Source organism: Liolophura sinensis, chromosome 11 (genome assembly GCF_032854445.1).
Source record: "Liolophura sinensis isolate JHLJ2023 chromosome 11, CUHK_Ljap_v2, whole genome shotgun sequence".
Lineage (NCBI taxonomy): Eukaryota > Metazoa > Mollusca > Polyplacophora > Chitonida > Chitonidae > Liolophura > Liolophura sinensis.
Window position 1 is genome coordinate 22222363 of NC_088305.1, and position 20923 is coordinate 22243285.

At 40.3% G+C, this 20923-nt stretch overlaps 5 non-coding genes across 5 annotated transcripts; all 5 read right to left on the bottom strand.

The window, feature by feature from the left end:
• Nucleotides 1-3513: 3513 nt before the first annotated feature.
• Nucleotides 3514-3587, bottom strand: Trnan-guu (transfer RNA asparagine (anticodon GUU)). Its single transcript has one exon. It is a non-coding gene; the product is annotated as a tRNA-Asn (tRNA).
• Nucleotides 3588-9846: 6259 nt separating this feature from the next.
• On the bottom strand, nucleotides 9847-9920 carry Trnan-guu (transfer RNA asparagine (anticodon GUU)). The gene has a single exon. It is a non-coding gene; the product is annotated as a tRNA-Asn (tRNA).
• Nucleotides 9921-11271: 1351 nt separating this feature from the next.
• On the bottom strand, nucleotides 11272-11345 carry Trnan-guu (transfer RNA asparagine (anticodon GUU)). The gene has a single exon. It is a non-coding gene; the product is annotated as a tRNA-Asn (tRNA).
• A 5230-nt stretch (nucleotides 11346-16575) lies between these two features.
• Trnan-guu (transfer RNA asparagine (anticodon GUU)) lies at nucleotides 16576-16649 on the bottom strand. The gene has a single exon. It is a non-coding gene; the product is annotated as a tRNA-Asn (tRNA).
• Nucleotides 16650-18000: 1351 nt separating this feature from the next.
• Nucleotides 18001-18074, bottom strand: Trnan-guu (transfer RNA asparagine (anticodon GUU)). Its single transcript has one exon. It is a non-coding gene; the product is annotated as a tRNA-Asn (tRNA).
• Between the last annotated feature and the right edge of the window lie 2849 nt (nucleotides 18075-20923).

Here is a 20923-nt window from a genome sequence, read left to right on the forward strand (position 1 = left end):
ATCTAAGAATTGATGAAAAACAGTTTTCCGTATTCTAACCTAGTCCAAATGCGGCATAGACACCATTGCTCTTGGACAATGTACTATTTTTGTTACAAAATATTCATAAATATACCTGCTTGAACACAATGTTACAGGTTGCTTTACACCTGTGGTAAATTCTCTCCAGGCGCTCAAGGCCAGTCTATAAAAAGGTGGAATGTTTTCAGAATGTGGGACATTGGAACGACAGAATTCACGACAAACATGTCTTAGGGGTAAACCCAACCAATAGATGGCAAAGTATTTCCATTCCGCTGTTGTTCCATGAATTAATTTTAAAACATGCCGAGTAACAAGTGCTTTTATTTTACAATCTATATTATGTACGTTTAGACCTCCATTCCCTATTTTATCATGTACGACAACTCTCTTCAAACTTTCGGGCTTGTTATCCCACAAAAATCTGAACACAGTTTGGGAACATTGATTGACACATTTAGGTGGCAACAGAGTACACTGTGCAGAAAACCATAAGACAGCTAAAGCAACTGTATTAATTAAGACAGACCTCCCCCGTAGGGTCAAATATCTTCCATTCCATGCTGATACATGTTTCTTTACCTTACTTAAAACACGCTCAGAATTGAGTTCTGTTTGATCTGGTCCAAAAAAATACCCCGCAAATCTTTGAATTTGTAGTGATGTTAAGCCCACCACTGAGCACGTTAGTTTCGTCCCAGTTACCAATGGGAAGAACCGTGCTTTTCAACAAGTTGAGTTTTGCTCCTGAGGCTTTTCCATAACTTTCTGCTAGTTTAATTACATGCGGAACAGAACTCTCTTCAGATAAAATTGCAGTCGTATCATCTGCAAATGCCGACACTCTTGTTTCCTTATTTGTGCCGGGTAACCGTACACCATTAATTTCGTCATTGTTTCTAATGGTGGCTATAAAGGGCTCTAAGGACAAAACATACAATAATGGTGACAAAAAACAACCCTGTCGGACACCTCGACTCAGTTTAAATTCTTCTGTTATGTGCCCGTTCACAATAACACTACTTGTAATGTCAGTATATAATAATTGCACCCACTTACAAAAGTCGGGTCCGAAGTTAAATTTCTCTAAACATTTGAACAAAAATGACCAGTCTACTCTGTCAAAGGCTTTCTCCTGTCTAAGTTAAGAAAACATCCTTTTAAATCTTTTTGTTCAACATAATCATATGTATTTCGTAATAAGTGAAGGTTGTCAAAAATACTTCGGCCTGGTATTCCACATGTCTGATTCTGAAGTACAATTGTATCGATCACATTTTTTAACCGATTGCACAAAGCTTTAGAAACAATCTTATAATCTACATTTAGTAAGCTAATTGGCCTCCAGTTTTTTATGCTTTCGGCATTGTCGGGTCCTTGCATAATAGTGTGATTAACCCAGAACGCTGCCTCTTCGGCTGTACTGCCATTGTCCAACTTAGCTCGCTTTTCCTCGACTGGGGACTGGTGAACGCATGTCGGGAGTGGGCACGTCAGCCACGACCACATTCTTCACCCTTGGGACAGCTGATGACGTTTCATTATCACCAACATCCACTTCTTCGGTGTTCTTAGTATTCTCCCGGACGTCCATCTCCTTATCAGACTCGCTGTCGTCGCTGACATCTTCATCGGCGCTGTCGTCACCATTCCCGTCGATTTCGTCTTCGTTCTCCTCGCTGTCTTGAACCAGTTCCATAGCAGGTGCGTTGAATGGGTCTTCATCGTCGCTGACGTCAACATCAATGTCATCTTGTTTTGCGGCGTCTTCCTTATTATACTGGCGCATAGTCGGTAGGTTTCCCTTAACTCGCGCCGCGTACGACATTGCTCTCGCACAACAGTCACTGACCGTATGAAGCCCTGAGTCACACATTCGGCATGGATTTGTACAGTCCTTCTCTGTATGAGGATTCTCATGGGGGGAGAAACCGCCGCAGTTAGAACACCACAGTGCTCTACACTCTGCCGCCTTGTGTGATTTTTGGCCACACTTCCGACATTCATAAGTTTGCCCGGGGTAGGTAAACATAACAATGTCACCACCGAAATTAATAAAATTTGGTACATAACGAACTTTGTGACACCTAAATCTGTAAATCCGAATACCTGTCCGAACATGTGAGAGCTCCGGGTCTGAAAATCTGGGTTTCGTCACACCCAGGCATTCACCATAGGGTTTCAAAGCTGCCTCGATAGTGTCATCTGACATTTCATCCGGTGCCCAGTGGGCCGTCAGATTCAGGTAAACTGACGACGCGGGCATAATGGACCACGTCGTTCCATTTATAACAACATTGGATTTACTCACTAGGGCATTATGCCCAGCCACTGTAGACACGCGGAGATAGAAGTGTTTCTTTAAATAATTCTTCTGAAAACTTATTAGCTCTGTCTTGATATTTAACACACTTGACAGAAAAGGAATAAAGTCCCTCTGGACAGCCGTAGAAAATGCCGGGCTGCTTCGTGTAGAGATTGACACAGACAAAGTTCTGCTTGCCTGTTTACAGGCGAAAACGACACGGGCTTGGACATACCTGATCCAACGGGGCACACGCCCTTCACCAAACAGTAACCACTGGCCAAACTCAAGCTTTGTGGGCTCCCAGTTCACCAAAAAATCAGTCTCAAAAACAAGCGTTGTTGTTGCACAAATGTGTAAACAGCAGAGAATAACCGCCACGTCCGTTCACTTCGGCGTCTCTAGCACACTCCTCCCATCTACAATATTGATTAGCAAATGGAATTTTTGTGTGACACGTGAATGAAAGAATGGCGGTAATAAGATAATAAAAATCCAAATCACTCAGCCGTCCCGGGGTTGGCTTAAAGCACCAACCTTTCGGTTAACAGCCGAACGTGCTAAAGGATTGCGCCACGGAGACTTATTGGGTTAAAGCAACTTTGTTTTTGTACCCGTTCGTGGCAGTGCTTCATTGCCTATGCATTTACCGCTGAGGGAACATGACAAAAATTCGATAAAACATATTAAGATTGATAAAGTTTTGCACGCTGGTGTTTTTTTTTGTACGATCACCAAAGTACGCTTTCTTCAAAGCCAGTATGGTTTCGTAACTGTCATTTCGTGTGACACGTACATCAGAAGTGGAGTAATAAAATATTAAAAACGAAAAGGAGAAAACCGTCAACAAAACCGGGGATGGGGTGCTTTAGGAATGAAACTTTTGGTTTAAACCCTAAAAAGCTAACCGATTGCGCAACGGTGAATTTGTCGTTAAAACCAACTGCGTTTTTGTCCCCATTCCTGCCAGTGCTTCATCGCCTATGCATTTACCGATAAGCTGACATGATAAGAATACAGTAATATATGTTGAGATTGATAATGTTTAGTACGCTGGTGTTACTTTTATAAACGGTCACTAGAGGACGCTTACTTCGACTACAGTATGGATTAGCAAATGCCATTTGGTGTGACACGTGCATGAAAGAATGGGGCTAATAACATAATCAAAATGAAAATAACAGAGCCGTCCCAGGGTGGGCTTGAACCACCAACCTTTCGGTTAACAGCCGAACGCGCTAACCGATTGCGCCACGGAGACTTAGTAATAAAGTTACTTTTTAGTCTTCATTTATGTCAGTGCTTCATCTTTTATACATTTACAGCTGAGGGAACATGACAAAAAATTCGATAAAACATATTTACATTGATGAAGTTTTGTAGTTTGGTGTTGTTTTATTTGTACGATTACCAGAGTACCCTTTCTTCGAAGACAATATGGCTTCGCAACTGTCATTTCATGTAACACGTGCATCAGAGTGGGACTAATAAAATATTAAAATCCAAAACGAAAAAACCAGGAAAGGAACCGGGGGTCGGATGGGGTCTTTATGAGTTTAAACTTTCGATTAAAAGCCGAACATTATAAAATTTCGCAACGGTGACTTTGTCTTTAAAACCAAGTTCGTTTTTGTCCCCATTCCTGCCAGTGCCTCATCGCATATGCATTCAAAGATAAGCTGACATGACAAGAATACGATAATGCATGTTGAGATTGATAATGTTTGGTATGCTGGTGTTATTTTTGTACACGGTCACCAGAGTACGCTCTCTTCGAGGAGAATGTGGATTAGCAAATGCCAAATAACAACACAGTAAAACATATTGAGATTAATAATGTTTGGTATGCTGGTGTTATTTTTGTGCACGGTCACCAGAGGACTCTCTCTTCGACTACAATATTGATTATCAAATGGAATTTTGTGTGACACATGCATGAAAGAATGGCGGTAATAAGATAATAAAAATCCAAATCACTCAGCCGTCCCGGGGTTGGCTTAAAGCACCAACCTTTCGGTAAACACCCGAACGTGCTAAGGGTTTGCGCCATGGAGACTTATTGGGTTAAAGCAACTTTGTTTTTGTACCCGTTCGTGGCAGTGCTTCATTGCCTATGCATTTACCGCTGAGGGAACATGACAAAAATTCGATAAAACATATTAAGATTGATAAAGTTTTGCACCCTGGTGTTTTATTTTTTTACGATCGCCAAAGTACGCTTTCTTCGAAGCCAATATGGTTTCGTAACTGTCATTTCGTGTGACACGTACATCAAAAGTGGAGTAATAAAATATTAAAAGCGAAAAGGAGAAAACCGTCAACGAAACCGGGGATGGGGTACTTTAGGAATGAAACTTTTGAAAACCAACTGCTTTTTTGTCCTCATTCCTGCCAGTGCTTCATCGCGTATGCATTCACTGATAAGCTGACATGATAAGAATACAGTAATACATGTTGAGATTGATAATGTTTGGTACGCTGGTGTTACTTTTATAAACGGTCACCAGAGGACGCTCACTTCGACTACAGTATGGATTAGCAAATGCCATTTGGTGTCACACGTGCATGAAAGAATGGGGCTAATAAGATAATCAAAATAAAAATAACAGAGCCGTCCCCGGGTGGGCTTGAACCACCAATAACCGATTGCCCCACGGAGACTTAGTAATAAAGTTACTTTTTGTCCCCATTTATGTCAGTGCTTTATCTTTTATAAATTTACAGCTGAGGGAAGATGACAAAAATTCGATAAAACATATTTACATTGATGAAGTTTTGTACGTTGGTGTTGTTTTGTTTGTACGATTACCAGAGTACCCTTTCTTCGAAGACAATGTGGCTTCGCAACTGTCATTTCGTGTAACACGTGCATGAGAGTGGGACTAATAAAATATTAAAATCCAAAACGAAAAAAATCAGCAAAGGAACCGGAGGCCGGATGGGGTCTTTATGAGTCAAACTTTCGATTAAAAGCCGAACATTCTAAAATTTCGCAACGGTGACTTTGTCTTTAAAACCAAGTTCGTTTTTGTCCCCATTCCTGCCAGTGCCTCATCGCATATGCATTCAAAGATAAGCTGACATGACAAGAATACGATAATGCATGTTGAGATTGATAATGTTTGGTATGCTGGTGTTATTTTTGTACACGGTCACCAGAGTACGCTATCTTCGGGGACAATGTGGATTAGCAAATGTCAAATAACAACACAGTAAAACATATTGACATTGATAATGTTTGGTATGCTGGTGTTATTTTTGTGCACGGTCACCAGAGGACTCTCTCTTCGACTACAATATTGATTAGCAAATGGAATTTTTTTTTTTTTTTTGAAAATTGTTGAATTTATTCCCAGATTGTCATCAAATACACAAGATTTCACAATACCCGGCTATCACAAACTTTTGAAATCACAAGGCAGTCTTAATTAAAATAAAATATCACAGAAAAGATGACTGCTTTGTGAATAGAAGAATTGCACATTAGCTGCTCATTTCAATAAATACACTAATTTATCATTCCGTAATGTACAGAAGACTTTGTTTATACACCTGATTTTCTCGAAAGATGGCCTGTCTAGTCGAAAAAAGTCAACATGAATACGGGTTTTAATTATTCCTTTGGCGGCCTTAACAATAGCAACAGAATCCCTGTTTTTTTTTCTGAAATATTATGTCGTTGCGTGCACACCAAATACTAAACTGAAGAACACATATGACATACACCATCACAGCTCTAACTTCCTGGTTAAAGGTGGAATTGAATACCTTGTAAATTAATGTTTCCGAGTCCATATTTGGTAGGTAGTTCGCAAACAAAACAAATATCCGGTTAAAGTCATTAAACACATCCTGAACGATTTTACATTGTACAAACAGATGTTGCCGAGTTTCAGACAGGGAGCAAAAAACACACAAGTCATCGCTGGCTACATTTCTCCTAAGAAGTTTTTCCTTAACGGGCAAAATGTCATAAACCAACTTGTAACTGAAGTTGACCAAATTGTGATCTAAGAATTGATGAAAAACAGTTTTCCATATTCTAACCCAGTCCAAATGCGGCATAGACACCATTGCTCTTGGACAATGTACTATTTTTGTTACAAAATATTCATAAATATACCTGCTTGAACACAATGTTACAGGTTGCTGTACACCTGTGGTAAATTCTCTCCAGGCGCTCAAGGCCAGTCTATAAAAAGGTGGAATGTTTTCAGAATGTGGGACATTGGAACGACAGAATTCACGACAAACATGTCTTAGGGGTAAACCCAACCAATAGATGGCAAAGTATTTCCATTCCGCTGTTGTTCCATGAATTAATTTTAAAACATGCCGAGTAACAAGTGCTTTTATTTTACAATCTATATTATGTACGTTTAGACCTCCATTCCCTATTTTATTATGTACGACAACTCTCTTCAAACTTTCGGGCTTGTTATCCCACAAAAATCTGAACACAGTTTGGGAACATTGATTGACACATTTAGGTGGCAACAGAGTACACTGTGCAGAAAACCATAAGACAGCTAAAGCAACTGTATTAATTAAGACAGACCTCCCCCGTAGGGTCAAATATCTTCCATTCCATGCTGATACATGTTTCTTTACCTTACTTAAAACACGCTCAGAATTGAGTTCTGTTTGATCTGGTCTAAAAAATACCCTGCAAATCTTTGAATTTGTAGTGATGTTAAGCCCACCACTGAGCACGTTAGTTTCGTCCCAGTTACCAATGGGAAGAACCGTGCTTTTCAACAAGTTGAGTTTTGCTCCTGAGGCTTTTCCATAACTTTCTGCTAGTTTAATTACATGCGGAACAGAACTCTCTTCAGATAAAATTGCAGTCGTATCATCTGCAAATGCCGACACTCTTGTTTCCTTATTTGTGCCGGGTAACCGTACACCATTAATTTCGTCATTGTTTCTAATGGCGGCTATAAAGGGCTCTAAGGACAAAACATACAATAATGGTGACAAAGAACAACCCTGTCGGACACCTCGACTCAGTTTAAATTCTTCTGTTATGTGCCCGTTCACAATAACACTACTTGTAATGTCAGTATATAATAATTGCACCCACTTACAAAAGTCGGGTCCGAAGTTAAATTTCTCTAAACATTTGAACAAAAATGACCAGTCTACTCTGTCAAAGGCTTTCTCCTGGTCTAAGTTAAGAAAGCATCCTTTTAAATCTTTTTGTTCAACATAATCATATGTATTTCGTAATAAGTGAAGGTTGTCAAAAATACTTCGGCCTGGTATTCCACATGTCTGATTCTGAAGTACAATTGTATCGATCACATTTTTTAACCGATTGCACAAAGCTTTAGAAACAATCTTATAATCTACATTTAGTAAGCTAATTGGCCTCCAGTTTTTTATGCTTTCGGCATTGTCGGGGTCCTTGCATAATAGTGTGATTAACCCAGAACGCTGCCTCTTCGGCTGTACTGCCATTGTCCAACTTAGCTCGCTTTTCCTCGACTGGGACTGGTGAACGCATGTCGGGAGTGGGCACGTCAGCCACGACCACATTCTTCACCCTTGGGACAGCTGATGACGTTTCATTATCACCAACATCCACTTCTTCGGTGTTCTTAGTATTCTCCCGGACGTCCATCTCCTTATCAGACTCGCTGTCGTCGCTGACATCTTCATCGGCGCTGTCGTCACCATTCCCGTCGATTTCGTCTTCGTTCTCCTCGCTGTCTTGAACCAGTTCCATAGCAGGTGCGTTGAATGGGTCTTCATCGTCGCTGACGTCAACATCAATGTCATCTTGTTTTGCGGCGTCTTCCTTATTATACTGGCGCATAGTCGGTAGGTTTCCCTTAACTCGCGCCGCGTACGACATTGCTCTCGCACAACAGTCACTGACCGTATGAAGCCCTGAGTCACACATTCGGCATGGATTAGTACAGTCCTTCTCTGTATGAGGATTCTCATGGAGGGAGAAACCGCCGCAGTTAGAACACCACAGTGCTCTACACTCTGCCGCCTTGTGTGATTTTTGGCCACACTTCCGACATTCATAAGTTTGCCCGGGGTAGGTAAACATAACAATGTCACCACCGAAATTAATAAAATTTGGTACATAACGAACTTTGTGACACCTAAATCTGTAAATCCGAATACCTGTCCGAACATGTGAGAGCTCCGGGTCTGAAAATCTGGGTTTCGTCACACCCAGGCATTCACCATAGGGTTTCAAAGCTGCCTCGATAGTGTCATCTGACATTTCATCCGGTGCCCAGTGGGCCGTCAGATTCAGGTAAACTGACGACGCGGGCATAATGGACCACGTCGTTCCATTTATAACAACATTGGATTTACTCACTAGGGCATTATGCCCAGCCACTGTAGACACGCGGAGATAGAAGTGTTTCTTTAAATAATTCTTCTGAAAACTTATTAGCTCTGTCTTGATATTTAACACACTTGACAGAAAAGGAATAAAGTCCCTCTGGACAGCCGTAGAAAATGCCGGGCTGCTTCGTGTAGAGATTGACACAGACAAAGTTCTGCTTGGCCTGTTTACAGGCGAAAACGACACGGGCTTGGACATACCTGATCCAACGGGGCACACGCCCTTCACCAAACAGTAACCACTGGCCAAACTCAAGCTTTGTGGGCTCCCAGTTCACCAAAAAATCAGTCTCAAAAACAAGCGTTGTTGTTGCACAAATGTGTAAACAGCAGAGAATAACCGCCACGTCCGTTCACTTCGGCGTCTAGCACACTCCTCCCATCTACAATATTGATTAGCAAATGGAATTTTGTGTGACACGTGAATGAAAGAATGGCGGTAATAAGATAATAAAAATCCAAATCACTCAGCCGTCCCGGGGTTGGCTTAAAGCACCAACCTTTCGGTTAACAGCCGAACGTGCTAAAGGATTGCGCCACGGAGACTTATTGGGTTAAAGCAACTTTGTTTTTGTACCCGTTCGTGGCAGTGCTTCATTGCCTATGCATTTACCGCTGAGGGAACATGACAAAAATTCGATAAAACATATTAAGATTGATAAAGTTTTGCACGCTGGTGTTTTTATTTTGTACGATCACCAAAGTACGCTTTCTTCAAAGCCAGTATGGTTTCGTAACTGTCATTTCGTGTGACACGTACATCAGAAGTGGAGTAATAAAATATTAAACACGAAAAGGAGAAAACCGTCAACAAAACCGGGGATGGGGTGCTTTAGGAATGAAACTTTTGGTTTAAACCCTAAAAAGCTAACCGATTGCGCAACGGTGAATTTGTCGTTAAAACCAACTGCGTTTTTGTCCCCATTCCTGCCAGTGCTTCATCGCCTATGCATTTACCGATAAGCTGACATGATAAGAATACAGTAATATATGTTGAGATTGATAATGTTTAGTACGCTGGTGTTACTTTTATAAACGGTCACTAGAGGACGCTTACTTCGACTACAGTATGGATTAGCAAATGCCATTTGGTGTGACACGTGCATGAAAGAATGGGGCTAATAAGATAATCAAAATGAAAATAACAGAGCCGTACCCGGGTGGGCTTGAACCACCAACCTTTCGGTTAACAGCCGAACGCGCTAACCGATTGCGCCACGGAGACTTAGTAATAAAGTTACTTTTTAGTCTTCATTTATGTCAGTGCTTCATCTTTTATACATTTACAGCTGAGGGAACATGACAAAAAATTCGATAAAACATATTTACATTGATGAAGTTTTGTAGTTTGGTGTTGTTTTATTTGTACGATTACCAGAGTACCCTTTCTTCGAAGACAATATGGCTTCGCAACTGTCATTTCATGTAACACGTGCATCAGAGTGGGACTAATAAAATATTAAAATCCAAAACGAAAAAACCAGGAAAGGAACCGGGGGTCGGATGGGGTCTTTATGAGTTTAAACTTTCGATTAAAAGCCGAACATTCTAAAATTTCGCAACGGTGACTTTGTCTTTAAAACCAAGTTCGTTTTTGTCCCCATTCCTGCCAGTGCCTCATCGCATATGCATTCAAAGATAAGCTGACATGACAAGAATACGATAATGCATGTTGAGATTGATAATGTTTGGTATGCTGGTGTTATTTTTGTACACGGTCACCAGAGTACGCTCTCTTCGAGGAGAATGTGGGTAAGCAAATGCCAAATAACAACACAGTAAAACATATTGAGATTAATAATGTTTGGTATGCTGGTGTTATTTTTGTGCACGGTCACCAGAGGACTCTCTCTTCGACTACAATATTGATTATCAAATGGAATTTTGTGTGACACATGCATGAAAGAATGGCGGTAATAAGATAATAAAAATCCAAATCACTCAGCCGTCCCGGGGTTGGCTTAAAGCACCAACCTTTCGGTAAACACCCGAACGTGCTAAGGGTTTGCGCCATGGAGACTTATTGGGTTAAAGCAACTTTGTTTTTGTACCCGTTCGTGGCAGTGCTTCATTGCCTATGCATTTACTGCTGAGGGAACATGACAAAAATTCGATAAAACATATTAAGATTGATAAAGTTTTGCACCCTGGTGTTTTATTTTTTTACGATCGCCAAAGTACGCTTTCTTCGAAGCCAATATGGTTTCGTAACTGTCATTTCGTGTGACACGTACATCAAAAGTGGAGTAATAAAATATTAAAAGCGAAAAGGAGAAAACCGTCAACGAAACCGGGGATGGGGTACTTTAGGAATGAAACTTTTGAAAACCAACTGCTTTTTTGTCCTCATTCCTGCCAGTGCTTCATCGCGTATGCATTCACTGATAAGCTGACATGATAAGAATACAGTAATACATGTTGAGATTGATAATGTTTGGTACGCTGGTGTTACTTTTATAAACGGTCACTAGAGGACGCTCACTTCGACTACAGTATGGATTAGCAAATGCCATTTGGCGTGACACGTGCATCAAAGGATGGGGCTAATAAGATAATCAAAATGAAAGTAACAGAGCCGTCCCCGGGTGGGCTTGAACCACCAACCTTTCGGTTAACAGCCGAACGCGCTAACCGATTGCGCCACGGAGACTTAGTAATAAAGTTACTTTTTGTCCCCATTTATGTCAGTGCTTTATCTTTTATACATTTACAGCTGAGGGAACATGATAAAAATTCGATAAAACATATTTACATTGATGAAGTTTTGTACGTTGGTGTTGTTTTGTTTGTACGATTACCAGAGTACCCTTTCTTCGAAGACAATATGGCTTCGCAACAGCATTTCGTGTAACACGTGCATGAGAGTAGGACTAATAAAATATTTAAATCAGAAAGGGAAAAACCAGCAAAGGAACCGGGGGCCGGATGGGGTGTTTATGAGTCAAACTTTCGATTAAAAGCCGAACATTCTAAAATTTCGCAACGGTGACTTTGTCTTTAAAACCAAGTTCGTTTTTGTCCCCATTCCTGCCAGTGCTTCATCGCGTATGCATTCACTGATAAGCTGACATGATAAGAATACAGTAATACATGTTGAGATTGATAATGTTTGGTATGCTGGTGTTACTTTTATAAACGGTCACCAGAGGACGCTCACTTCGACTACAGTATGGATTAGCAAATGCCATTTGTTGTCACACGTGCATGAAAGAATGGGGCTAATAAGATAATCAAAATAAAAATAACAGAGCCGTCCCCGGGTGGGTTTGAACCACCAATAACCGATTGCCCCACGGAGACTTAGTAATAAAGTTACTTTTTGTCCCCATTTATGTCAGTGCTTTATCTTTTATAAATTTACAGCTGAGGGAAGATGACAAAAATTCGATAAAACATATTTACATTGATGAAGTTTTGTACGTTGGTGTTGTTTTGTTTGTACGATTACCAGAGTACCCTTTCTTCGAAGACAATGTGGCTTCGCAACTGTCATTTCGTGTAACACGTGCATGAGAGTGGGACTAATAAAATATTAAAATCCAAAACGAAAAAAATCAGCAAAGGAACCGGAGGCCGGATGGGGTCTTTATGAGTCAAACTTTCGATTAAAAGCCGAACATTCTAAAATTTCGCAACGGTGACTTTGTCTTTAAAACCAAGTTCGTTTTTGTCCCCATTCCTGCCAGTGCCTCATCGCATATGCATTCAAAGATAAGCTGACATGACAAGAATACGATAATGCATGTTGAGATTGATAATGTTTGGTATGCTGGTGTTATTTTTGTACACGGTCACCAACGTACGCTATCTTCGGGGACAATGTGGAGAAGAAGAATTGCACATTAGCTGCTCATTTCAATAAATACACTAATTTATCATTCCGTAATGTACAGAAGACTTTGTTTATACACCTGATTTTCTCGAAAGATGGCCTGTCTAGTCGAAAAAAGTCAACATGAATACGGGTTTTAATTATTCCTTTGGCGGCCTTAACAATAGCAACAGAATCCCTGTTTTTTTTTCTGAAATATTATGTCGTTGCGTGCACACCAAATACTAAACTGAAGAACACATATGACATACACCATCACAGCTCTAACTTCCTGGTTAAAGGTGGAATTGAATACCTTGTAAATTAATGTTTCCGAGTCCATATTTGGTAGGTAGTTCGCAAACAAAACAAATATCCGGTTAAAGTCATTAAACACATCCTGAACGATTTTACATTGTACAAACAGATGTTGCCGAGTTTCAGACAGGGAGCAAAAAACACACAAGTCATCGCTGGCTACATTTCTCCTAAGAAGTTTTTCCTTAACGGGCAAAATGTCATGAACCAACTTGTAACTGAAGTTGACCAAATTGTGATCTAAGAATTGATGAAAAACAGTTTTCCATATTCTAACCTAGTCCAAATGCGGCATAGACACCATTGCTCTTGGACAATGTACTATTTTTGTTACAAAATATTCATAAATATACCTGCTTGAACACAATGTTACAGGTTGCTGTACACCTGTGGTAAATTCTCTCCAGGCGCTCAAGGCCAGTCTATAAAAAGGTGGAATGTTTTCAGAATGTGGGACATTGGAACGACAGAATTCACGACAAACATGTCTTAGGGGTAAACCCAACCAATAGATGGCAAAGTATTTCCATTCCGCTGTTGTTCCATGAATTAATTTTAAAACATGCCGAGTAACAAGTGCTTTTATTTTACAATCTATATTATGTACGTTTAGACCTCCATTCCCTATTTTATCATGTACGACAACTCTCTTCAAACTTTCGGGCTTGTTATCCCACAAAAATCTGAACACAGTTTGGGAACATTGATTGACACATTTAGGTGGCAACAGAGTACACTGTGCAGAAAACCATAAGACAGCTAAAGCAACTGTATTAATTAAGACAGACCTCCCCCGTAGGGTCAAATATCTTCCATTCCATGCTGATACATGTTTCTTTACCTTACTTAAAACACGCTCAGAATTGAGTTCTGTTTGATCTGGTCTAAAAAATACCCTGCAAATCTTTGAATTTGTAGTGATGTTAAGCCCACCACTGAGCACGTTAGTTTCGTCCCAGTTACCAATGGGAAGAACCGTGCTTTTCAACAAGTTGAGTTTTGCTCCTGAGGCTTTTCCATAACTTTCTGCTAGTTTAATTACATGCGGAACAGAACTCTCTTCAGATAAAATTGCAGTCGTATCATCTGCAAATGCCGACACTCTTGTTTCCTTATTTGTGCCGGGTAACCGTACACCATTCATTTCGTCATTGTTTCTAATGGTGGCTATAAAGGGCTCTAAGGACAAAACATACAATAATGGTGACAAAGAACAACCCTGTCGGACACCTCGACTCAGTTTAAATTCTTCTGTTATGTGCCCGTTCACAATAACACTACTTGTAATGTCAGTATATAATAATTGCACCCACTTACAAAAGTCGGGTCCGAAGTTAAATTTCTCTAAACATTTGAACAAAAATGACCAGTCTACTCTGTCAAAGGCTTTCTCCTGGTCTAAGTTAAGAAAACATCCTTTTAAATCTTTTTGTTCAACATAATCATATGTATTTCGTAATAAGTGAAGGTTGTCAAAAATACTTCGGCCTGGTATTCCACATGTCTGATTCTGAAGTACAATTGTATCGATCACATTTTTTAACCGATTGCACAAAGCTTTAGAAACAATCTTATAATCTACATTTAGTAAGCTAATTGGCCTCAAGTTTTTTATGCTTTCGGCATTGTCGGGGTCCTTGCATAATAGTGTGATTAACCCAGAACGCTGCCTCTTCGGCTGTACTGCCATTGTCCAACTTAGCTCGCTTTTCCTCGACTGGGACTGGTGAACGCATGTCGGGAGTGGGCACGTCAGCCACGACCACATTCTTCACCCTTGGGACAGCTGATGACGTTTCATTATCACCAACATCCACTTCTTCGGTGTTCTTAGTATTCTCCCGGACGTCCATCTCCTTATCAGACTCGCTGTCGTCGCTGACATCTTCATCGGCGCTGTCGTCACCATTCCCGTCGATTTCGTCTTCGTTCTCCTCGCTGTCTTGAACCAGTTCCATAGCAGGTGCGTTGAATGGGTCTTCATCGTCGCTGACGTCAACATCAATGTCATCTTGTTTTGCGGCGTCTTCCTTATTATACTGGCGCATAGTCGGTAGGTTTCCCTTAACTCGCGCCGCGTACGACATTGCTCTCGCACAACAGTCACTGACCGTATGAAGCCCTGAGTCACACATTCGGCATGGATTTGTACAGTCCTTCTCTGTATGAGGATTCTCATGGGGGGAGAAACCGCCGCAGTTAGAACACCACAGTGCTCTACACTCTGCCGCCTTGTGTGATTTTTGGCCACACTTCCGACATTCATAAGTTTGCCCGGGGTAGGTAAACATAACAATGTCACCACCGAAATTAATAAAATTTGGTACATAACGAACTTTGTGACACCTAAATCTGTAAATCCGAATACCTGTCCGAACATGTGAGAGCTCCGGGTCTGAAAATCTGGGTTTCGTCACACCCAGGCATTCACCATAGGGTTTCAAAGCTGCCTCGATAGTGTCATCTGACATTTCATCCGGTGCCCAGTGGGCCGTCAGATTCAGGTAAACTGACGACGCGGGCATAATGGACCACGTCGTTCCATTTATAACAACATTGGATTTACTCACTAGGGCATTATGCCCAGCCACTGTAGACACGCGGAGATAGAAGTGTTTCTTTAAATAATTCTTCTGAAAACTTATTAGCTCTGTCTTGATATTTAACACACTTGACAGAAAAGGAATAAAGTCCCTCTGGACAGCCGTAGAAAATGCCGGGCTGCTTCGTGTAGAGATTGACACAGACAAAGTTCTGCTTGGCCTGTTTACAGGCGAAAACGACACGGGCTTGGACATACCTGATCCAACGGGGCACACGCCCTTCACCAAACAGTAACCACTGGCCAAACTCAAGCTTTGTGGGCTCCCAGTTCACCAAAAAATCAGTCTCAAAAACAAGCGTTGTTGTTGCACAAATGTGTAAACAGCAGAGAATAACCGCCACGTCCGTTCACTTCGGCGTCTAGCACACTCCTCCCATCTACAATATTGATTAGCAAATGGAATTTTGTGTGACACGTGAATGAAAGAATGGCGGTAATAAGATAATAAAAATCCAAATCACTCAGCCGTCCCGGGGTTGGCTTAAAGCACCAACCTTTCGGTTAACAGCCGAACGTGCTAAAGGATTGCGCCACGGAGACTTATTGGGTTAGAGCAACTTTGTTTTTGTACCCGTTCGTGGCAGTGCTTCATTGCCTATGCATTTACCGCTGAGGGAACATGACAAAAATTCGATAAAACATATTAAGATTGATAAAGTTTTGCACGCTGGTGTTTTTTTTTTTGTACGATCACCAAAGTACGCTTTCTTCAAAGCCAGTATGGTTTCGTAACTGTCATTTCGTGTGACACGTACATCAGAAGTGGAGTAATAAAATATTAAAAACGAAAAGGAGAAAACCGTCAACAAGACCGGGGATGGGGTGCTTTAGGAATGAAACTTTTGGTTTAAACCCTAAAAAGCTAACCGATTGCGCAACGGTGAATTTGTCGTTAAAACCAACTGCGTTTTTGTCCCCATTCCTGCCAGTGCTTCATCGCCTATGCATTTACCGATAAGCTGACATGATAAGAATACAGTAATATATGTTGAGATTGATAATGTTTAGTACGCTGGTGTTACTTTTATAAACGGTCACTAGAGGACGCTTACTTCGACTACAGTATGGATTAGCAAATGCCATTTGGTGTGACACGTGCATGAAAGAATGGGGCTAATAACATAATCAAAATGAAAATAACAGAGCCGTCCCAGGGTGGGCTTGAACCACCAACCTTTCGGTTAACAGCCGAACGCGCTAACCGATTGCGCCACGGAGACTTAGTAATAAAGTTACTTTTTAGTCTTCATTTATGTCAGTGCTTCATCTTTTATACATTTACAGCTGAGGGAACATGACAAAAAATTCGATAAAACATATTTACATTGATGAAGTTTTGTAGTTTGGTGTTGTTTTATTTGTACGATTACCAGAGTACCCTTTCTTCGAAGACAATATGGCTTCGCAACTGTCATTTCATGTAACACGTGCATCAGAGTGGGACTAATAAAATATTAAAATCCAAAACGAAAAAACCAGGAAAGGAACCGGGGGTCGGATGGGGTCTTTATGAGTTTAAACTTTCGATTAAAAGCCGAACATTATAAAATTTCGCAACGGTGACTTTGTCTTTAAAACCAAGTTTGTTTTTGTCCCCATTCCTGCCAGTGCCTCATCGCATATGCATTCAAAGATAAGCTGACATGACAAGAATACGATAATGCATGTTGAGATTGATAATGTTTGGTATGCTGGTGTTATTTTTGTACACGGTCACCAGAGTACGCTCTCTTCGAGGAGAATGTGGATTAGCAAATGCCAAATAACAACACAGTAAAACATATTGAGATTAATAATGTTTGGTATGCTGGTGTTATTTTTGTGCACGGTCACCAGAGGACTCTCTCTTCGACTACAATATTGATTATCAAATGGAATTTTGTGTGACACATGCATGAAAGAATGGCGGTAATAAGATAATAAAAATCCAAATCACTCAGCCGTCCCGGGGTTGGCTTAAAGCACCAACCTTTCGGTAAACACCCGAACGTGCTAAAGGTTTGCGCCACGGAGACTTATTGGGTTAAAGCAACTTTGTTTTTGTACCCGTTCGTGGCAGTGCTTCATTGCCTATGCATTTACCGCTGAGGGAACATGACAAAAATTCGATAAAACATATTAAGATTGATAAAGTTTTGCACCCTGGTGTTTTATTTTTTTACGATCGCCAAAGTACGCTTTCTTCGAAGCCAATATGGTTTCGTAACTGTCATTTCGTGTGACACGTACATCAAAAGTGGAGTAATAAAATATTAAAAGCGAAAAGGAGAAAACCGTCAACGAAACCGGGGATGGGGTACTTTAGGAATAAAACTTTTGAAAACCAACTGCTTTTTTGTCCCCATTCCTGCCAGTGCTTCATCGCCTATGCATTCACTGATAAGCTGACATGATAAGAATACAATAATACATGTTGAGATTGATAATGTTTGGTACGCTGGTGTTACTTTTATAAACGGTCACTAGAGGACGCTCACTTCGACTACAGTATGGATTAGCAAATGCCATTTGGCGTGACACGTGCATCAAAGGATGGGGCTAATAAGATAATCAAAATGAAAGTAACAGAGCCGTCCCCGGGTGGGCTTGAACCACCAACCTTTCGGTTAACAGCCGAACGCGCTAACCGATTGCGCCACGGAGACTTAGTAATAAAGTTACTTTTTGTCCCCATTTATGTCAGTGCTTTATCTTTTATACATTTACAGCTGAGGGAACATGACAAAAATTCGATAAAACATATTTACATTGATGAAGTTTTGTACGTTGGTGTTGTTTTGTTTGTACGATTACCAGAGTACCCTTTCTTCGAAGACAATATGGCTTCGCAACAGCATTTCGTGTAACACGTGCATGAGAGTAGGACTAATAAAATATTTAAATCAGAAAGGGAAAAACCAGCAAAGGAACCGGGGGCCGGATGGGGTGTTTATGAGTCAAACTTTCGATTAAAAGCCGAACATTCTAAAATTTCGCAACGGTGACTTTGTCTTTAAAACCAAGTTCGTTTTTGTCCCCATTCCTGCCAGTGCTTCATCGCCTATGCATTCACTGATAAGCTGACATGATAAGAATACAGTAATACATGTTGAGATTGATAATGTTTGGTATGCTGGTGTTACTTTTATAAACGGTCACCAGAGGACGCTCACTTCGACTACAGTATGGATTAGCAAATGCCATTTGGTGTCACACGTGCATGAAAGAATGGGGCTAATAAGATAATCAAAATAAAAATAACAGAGCCGTCCCCGGGTGGGCTTGAACCACCAATAACCGATTGCCCCACGGAGACTTAGTAATAAAGTTACTTTTTGTCCCCATTTATGTCAGTGCTTTATCTTTTATAAATTTACAGCTGAGGGAAGATGACAAAAATTCGATAAAACATATTTACATTGATGAAGTTTTGTACGTTGGTGTTGTTTTGTTTGTACGATTACCAGAGTACCCTTTCTTCGAAGACAATGTGGCTTCGCAACTGTCATTTCGTGTAACACGTGCATGAGAGTGGGACTAATAAAATATTAAAATCCAAAACGAAAAAAATCAGCAAAGGAACCGGAGGCCGGATGGGGTCTTTATGAGTCAAACTTTCGATTAAAAGCCGAACATTCTAAAATTTCGCAACGGTGACTTTGTCTTTAAAACCAAGTTCGTTTTTGTCCCCATTCCTGCCAGTGCCTCATCGCATATGCATTCAAAGATAAGCTGACATGACAAGAATACGATAATGCATGTTGAGATTGATAATGTTTGGTATGCTGGTGTTATTTTTGTACACGGTCACCAGAGTACGCTCTCTTCGGGGACAATGTGGATTAGCAAATGCCAAATAACAACACAGTAAAACATATTGACATTGATAATGTTTGGTATGCTGGTGTTTTTTTTGTGCACGGTCACCAGAGGACTCTCTCTTCGACTACAATATTGATTAGCAAATGGAATTTTTTTTTTTTTTTTGAAAATTGTTGTATTTATTCCCAGATTGTCATCAAATACACAAGATTTCACAATACCCGGCTATCACAAACTTTTGAAATCACAAGGCAGTCTTAATTAAAATAAAATATCACAGAAAAGATGACTGCTTTGTGAATAGAAGAATTGCACATTAGCTGCTCATTTCAATAAATACACTAATTTATCATTCCGTAATGTACAGAAAACTTTGTTTATACACCTGATTTTCTCGAAAGATGGCCTGTCTAGTCGAAAAAAGTCAACATGAATACGGGTTTTAATTATTCCTTTGGCGGCCTTAACAATAGCAACAGAATCCCTGTTTTTTTTTCTGAAATATTATGTCGTTGCGTGCACACCAAATACTAAACTGAAGAACACATATGACATACACCATCACAGCTCTAACTTCCTGGTTAAAGGTGGAATTGAATACCTTGTAATTAATGTTTCCGAGTCCATATTTGGTAGGTAGTTCGCAAACAAAACAAATATCCGGTAAAGTCATTAAACACATCCTGAACGATTTTACATTGTACAAACAGATGTTGCCGAGTTTCAGACAGGGAGCAAAAAACACACAAGTCATCGCTGGCTACATTTCTCCTAAGAATTTTTCCTTAACGGCAAAAATGTCATAAACCAACTTGTAACTGAAGTTGACCAAATTGTGATCTAAGAATTGATGAAAAACAGTTTTCCATATTCTAACCCAGTCCCAAATGCGGCATAGACACCATTGCTCTTGGACAATGTACTATTTTGTTACAAAATATTCATAAAAATATACCTGCTTGAACACAATGTTACAGGTTGCTGTACACCTGTGGTAAATTCTCTCCAGGCGCTCAAGGCCAGTCTATAAAAAGGTGGAATGTTTTCAGAATGTGGGACATTGGAACGACAGAATTCACGACAAACATGTCTTAGGGGTAAACCCAACCAATAGATGGCAAAGTATTTCCATTCCGCTGTTGTTCCATGAATTAATTTTAAAACATGCCGAGTAACAAGTGCTTTTATTTTACAATCTATATTATGTACGTTTAGACCTCCATTCCCTATTTTATTATGTACGGACAACTCTCTTCAAACTTTCGGACTTGTTATCCACAAAAAATCTGAACACAGTTTGGGAACATTGATTGACACATTTAGGTGGCAACAGAGTACACTGTGCAGAAAACCATAAGACAGCTAAAGCAACTGTATTAATTAAGACAGACCTCCCCCGTAGGGTCAAATATCTTCCATTCCATGCTGATACATGTTTCTTTACCTTACTTAAAACACGCTCAGAATTGAGTTTCTGTTTGATCTGGTCTAAAAAATACCCTGCAAATCTTTGAATTTGTAGTGATGTTAAGCCCACCACTGAGCACGTTAGTTTCGTCCCAGTTACCAATGGGAAGAACCGTGCTTTTCAACAAGTTGAGTTTTTGCTCCTGAGGCTTTTCCATAACTTTCTGCTAGTTTAATTACATGCGGAACAGGAACTCTCTTCAGATAAAATTGCAGTCGTATCATC